Raw genomic sequence first — 6,007 nt, 5'->3', positions numbered from 1 at the left:
GAGAGAGAGATGAAAGTGCAGTTTGTGGAATATATTTCATAATTAATTAAGTGCCAATATCAAATCACTTTGATGCTTTTAAGGCACAACAGTTGTATGAATAAATATGAATGAATATTTGGATAGGAAATACGATATTTGTCCAATTTAACATGATTTCTGGTATAAATCACTCCCACTTTTGGTCCTCTGTCCGAATACAGATACAGTAAGAGATAATTTTGTTGGTTGAACGTATACAGAAACAACTAACAATGTCTCTGTACACGTTTAATTTCCAGTGAATTGTTACGATGGTCAACTGATGATTTATCAACAGTCTGGTAAAAGTAATTTGAAAATCTGCAGGGAAGTCAAGTTGTGGTTACAGGTGTGCCTGCAGTACAAGGAGAAAAAATCAAAGTGTATCTACATAAATCGACAATCACAAAAAATAAAAAATAATCATCTCTGTTTAAAGTTACAAATAGACGTGAGGTCTCTTATATGTTTAATCTTGGGGTTAAGGCAAATATTAGGTTAATAAACCACTTTTTAAGTTATGATTATAGTGAAAAGTTAAAAAAAATCTTAATAAGATTATGAGGCATTTGATGTGGCCCTTGGTAGTTTGGGGCCTAAAGCCATCGCTGTGCTTTTTCTAATGATAAATCCCCCCTGGGTGAGGACGTAAGGCACAAACCTCTGGTGAAATACCACATTTTTAGGGAGTCCCAGCTTATAAATTGAGGTCACACTGGTTACAAGAAATGATTGAAAAGGTGGTTTCACATCTCATCAGTGGGACCTGAATTTATTCATAGAAGAAGCAGCTCAAACTGTAGCAGAATCAGTTTTTTTGCTGATACGTTGAACTGATGTGTAAAAATCCTTTACAGTGGTATCGTGTGTGTTCATGCTCCAGCTGTTTAATTGTTCAGACATGTTTCTATTGTGTTAATATAGTTGGAAGGAACTGACACCTCCTGCCTCTCACTGTAACAGTTTGGTTCTTTGTTTAAATATGTTGAAGATTTTTTAAGATATTTGCACTTTGAATTCACGGAAAAAAAAAAAAAAATTCCATGCCTTTGTTCTTCTAAAATGTTAGACTAAGGTTTGGATGCAGCACTTGTTTTCAGGTGTAGTGAATCTTTTATAAAAACTCGAAGAAGAATCAGAGACGCTGCTTCACCTGAAGATAAATGACGCAGCAGTACAGACAGTCAGTGTTGTTCTGTGAATCCATTTGGGAAGCAGCGACTTAATCTCACTTTCATACACGATGTTTTTGTGGCATTATTGCTGGTGATTCTGTTTTACATTCCTCGGTCGTAGATTTCTTTTTTTTTAAAATGTGATTTACAGCGATTCAGAAAGCAAAACACTGCCTAAATTGAGCACAAAACTCACAAAGCACAGATTGTCCAGATACAGAAGGCACCTGCACTGTAATTAAAAGCCAAACACACACAGAGGTGGCTGCCGAAGTCACACAAGTCTGTGTGCCGAGAAAAAAAAAAAAAAAAAAGTTTATTCTGTTGCATTTTCAACATGTGAGAAAGAGAAATGTTCACTCTGATTCTGGCCACATTCCACATTTTGTAATCCAACAGATGTAAATAATAACTTGAAACAATAATAAATGCAGTTGTCTGTTTTGCTCAGCTTCTCTTGTTTATTGCTTGGTAGTCATGTATCTGGCGCCATCACCAGGTGAAGTAAGGTATGAAAATCATATTAATCCAGATAGAAAGTCTTAAAACAGCTGGCATAGGTTAATTAATGAAATATATATAATTATGACATTTCCTCATGCATAATTTTTGAGATTCACTGTATTTTGAATCTTTTGTATTTTGAGTGCAGCTAAAAGAGGGAGGGAGATACAGACGTGCCTGCAACATTTTTTACACAAATGATTCATAAATACATAAATGATTATATGATACACAAAACAACCAGAGAGAGCAGAGTTCTGTTATGACACATAAATTATTCATTTTCTAAGTACTCAAGTACTAATGTGAGGTCCTTTACTTGAGACTTTTTCTACTACTACATTTCAGAGGCAAATATTGTACTTTTTACTACACTACAATTATTTTGCAGCTTCAGTTACTTTGCAAATTCAGATTTATACACACAAAATATAGGATGAGTTTATAAAATATGTTTTGTAAACTGAACCTGAGAGTATACATAAAAGTATTAGACAATGAATTGATTTGTCACTTAACAGAAAATTAACTACTTTGCTTTTCGTTTGTCATAATTCAAACTTCTAAAAATAAGCCGCAGGTCCTACAGAGCTGCACATCTGCTGGACTGTGACAAAATTTTGCCTCATTAAACCTGTGGTAATCTCAAAACTACATCACTCTATTTTTCAAAATATGTAAAATCAATTAACATCTGTATCTTCACAAGCTTTCATTCAAATGAATCTCTAGATGGTCAACATCAAGTGTTTCAAATGTTCAGATCAGACTGTAGTGATATTTAATATCTTGCTGTAATTGATAGTGTATGTACATTTTCTTTTTTGCTCAATGTTTGATGGAAAGTCACCAAAATGTTTGACTAAAGACCTGAAAGCAGCAGAATGATGTGTGATATTTCTCAGAATTTTATCACCAAGATTTTGAAGAGTTTTAAGGTTGAACAGATATAAATGCCCCAGTTTTGCACATCTGATGCCATTGCAATAACTTAGTAACTTAAATTATGTAAGGTGTGTCTCATCCATGTCTCCCCAGTGGTCACCTTCACTGTTGATGCAAAGGTCAACAGTTCAAATCCATATGTGACCAAGTCCCAGTTGCCAACAATATGACAACCTTTGTGTGTTGTATCAGTTGTTTCTTACAAGCATCTGCCTGGACCCCTTTCATTGTGGCTTTCAGCAATATTTCTAGTTGTTGTTCTTAATACCCACCGCTGAGTCAGATTCTCTTTGAACTCACATGAAACAAGCCTGCATTTACATTTTCTCAGCCAAAGTTACCGTTAATACAAACATCGACAAAATATGAAAGTTCCTTGTAGCAGCTTTAACTGTAGAGTCAGTGGGATTTGTCCGAACTGTTACTTTAACACATCAAGATGTCAAATACAAAATACAAAAACGTTTTTTGGTTGACGAGCACAGCAAAACAATGAGGAAAAATAGGGAAATACAGGCAGAGGACAGTTTCTCTGCAGATACAGACACCACCACACACCTCTAGATGGTCATAAGTGATGATTGACAAGGATTATGGTGTCTATACATTGTTTTCTTAAGGAAAATGTTGCTGATTATGACTTTAAATAACTTTTTCAATGCAGGATATTTACTTGTAACAGCAGTTATATCTGAGTATGGATTGGTGTAGTCAGTGTGTGCATTTGCTTGATACTGGCTGAAGAAACAGCAGTAAGACTGCTGCACAATAAAACAGCAAGAAGATAAAAACAAACTAAAAGAAGAGCGGTAAATAAAATAGAGATGGTGCCCGCAGGATCCATACAGTATACAGTCCAGAGAGTCTTGCAGTCTAGACAGGTGTGAATAATAATCTCCATCTCAGCTTGAGACACTCTGGACCTACATGTACCAATATTCCTCTGCTGGAGAAAATCAATAATGAATCAAATAACAGTAGAATTATGTAACAATAAGCACTGCACTGAAACAGAAAATACACTCCAATCTTTCCCTTCAGCTTTTGTCCTTTCATTCAGAAAAAAAAAAACTTTTTATGAATAACAATGAATTATTAAACATAATATTGTATTACATGCATTCATATTGGACACTGGATCTCGATTTAGAAGAAAATGTGACACGAGAGAATTACAGGAGAAACAAAGTCGGAAACTCCAACATTTAGAGGAGTCAGAGCTCAGGATTTGACATCCAAATGAAAACAAGGACCATCTGTGCGCCGCCTCATTAAATGTGCAAGACCCCGTCCTGTTGGTGGGATCCAACTGGTACCTAGCTATTTCTCTGCAACAGATTGCAGGTGGCAGTGCAGTATCAAGAGTCTGAAGGGCAGACCTATTACTCCCGTTGCCTTCTAATTAGACTTAAGGGCAGGGTGGAGCCTCCGAGGACCTGAAAGGGAATTCAGGATGAAGGCAGATGGTGTGAGATCTCGTAAGGAATGGATGTGAACACTGACTGGGTCTGATAGAAAGTGAAGAGGAGAGAGAAGAGGAGAGGAGAGGGAGGTGCTGAGGAAAGGTGGAGACTGAGGATGAGGGAGAGGAGGTGTACTCAGATTTGAGCAGGAAAACGTTCAGTTTACTCCTCTAAAGCCATTTCAACTCTCAGTTTTGACATAAAGAGAGTTTTTAATCATTTTATGGATATGTAAACTTCTCTTCCTGCACGACTACAAAATAAAACCCAGCGAGAATTGTTGAGAAACTCTTGATTTTTGCAGCAGGAGACAGGAAAAGATGAGCACTTCAGGATGATGGACATAATGGAGAGTCACAGCAGTTGGTGATTATATCCTTTTTTTAATTGTCCTTTTAAAATGTCCTTAATTACAGTTTTATAGTGTTAAGTGTGTGTTGGAGGATGGTTTTTTGCATGTTTCAGCCTGTGATCTCAGATTTTTTTTACAATCAGTTTCATCATGAGAACTCATAAATCTGATTTCCCACTGTGATTTACTGCCTGAAAGGTGTTCAACTGAGATGACAGCCAGATGAAAGCTTTGCACTCATTTTAAAACAGATGAAAGGCTTTTTTATACAAGCCGAAAGAGATGAAAGATTACAACCATAACAGTAATATTTAAGCTGAAAAGCTAGTGATGCTGTGGAGGGATTTTTATTAGCATGCAGGGCTGAAATTTGTATCAAAATTACCTGTATTAATGGTAGAATCCTTTAAAAGGGTCTGAACACATGCATCTGTAATCACACACACACTCTGTTTCTCACACACACATATACACACACTTGCTTGGGTGGACCTGGAAACATAAGCAAGTCTTTCATGAGATCAGCCTCTACCTGAGCAATAAAGAGCCATCTGTGCTGTGAATAAACTGATGATGGCAACACACACACACACACACACACACACACACACACACACACACACACACACACACACACACACACACACACGCTCGTACAGGGTGGAGAGACGCACAGAGAAATGCTTGTTTCTGTCACTTCCCACCTTCAGCGTCGTGGCACTCAGAGTGAATGTAAGGTCAGGTTATTTCTCCTCCTGTGCATTTTGTAGCAGCCAAACCTAAACCTGAGCAGCAGTCCAACGGCAGCCGGAGGACGAGGACGCTTGCCAAGGACTGATAGTGAAATGAGCTGCTCACACACATCAGGACAACACTGACTAGGTTGGTTAATTTGATTTCTCTGGGTGTCATTTGATTTGTTGTAAGATATTAAGATTTGCATGTCTTAGTCTCGTACCTCTGTGTTTCTTTCTGTCTGTAATGTTCAGTTAGACTTTGTGTGATAAAATGCCAAGAAAGAAGATTATTTTGATACTGGACTAAACTTTGCTGTAGCTATTATTTTCACAATCTGTGCACAATAAACAAAATTAAATCTGTAACAATCTGTTAATGATGACGTGACTAATAAATAATTTCCTTGGTAAACAGTGGTTACCCACCTGACGGCCAGGTACCCCCAAGGAGTCCCTAGATATATCTGAGGGGTAACCTGATGATTAAAAACACAAGTCAGTCTCTGCAGTAAGTTTCGATGTTCCGATCACAACAATTCATGAAATTCAACCAAACTCTGTAATTTGGGCTCCAAAAAGGTTTTGCTTCTTGGCTGAATACTCCCAAGTGCACTTCTTCATTTACAATTAAAACATATTTTGTTAGAATGTTTGTAATACTGAGCCTAAATTTCTCTCTCTCTCTCTCTCTCTCTCTCTCTCTCTCTCTCTCTCTCTCTCTCTCTCTCTCTCTCTCTCTCACTCTCTCTCTCTCTCTCTCTCTCTCTCTGATCATTGATCATTGTACATAAAATTCTATGATTTAATCTG

General features: G+C 37.2%; 1 long non-coding RNA gene across 1 annotated transcript; it reads left to right on the top strand.

Moving 5' to 3' along the window:
• Window positions 1–3,348: 3,348 nt before the first annotated feature.
• LOC146320265 (uncharacterized) lies at window positions 3,349–5,721 on the top strand. Its single transcript, XR_014771500.1, has 3 exons — window positions 3,349–4,474; window positions 5,231–5,342; window positions 5,613–5,721. It is a non-coding gene; the product is annotated as an uncharacterized LOC146320265 (long non-coding RNA).
• The last annotated feature ends 286 nt before the right edge of the window (window positions 5,722–6,007 follow it).

Source organism: Lutjanus erythropterus, chromosome 10, assembly GCF_056507025.1.
Source record: "Lutjanus erythropterus isolate fLutEry1 chromosome 10, fLutEry1.hap2, whole genome shotgun sequence".
NCBI classification, from domain to species: Eukaryota; Metazoa; Chordata; class Actinopteri; order Lutjaniformes; family Lutjanidae; genus Lutjanus; species Lutjanus erythropterus.
This window is presented reverse-complemented; position numbering and strand designations above follow the sequence as displayed.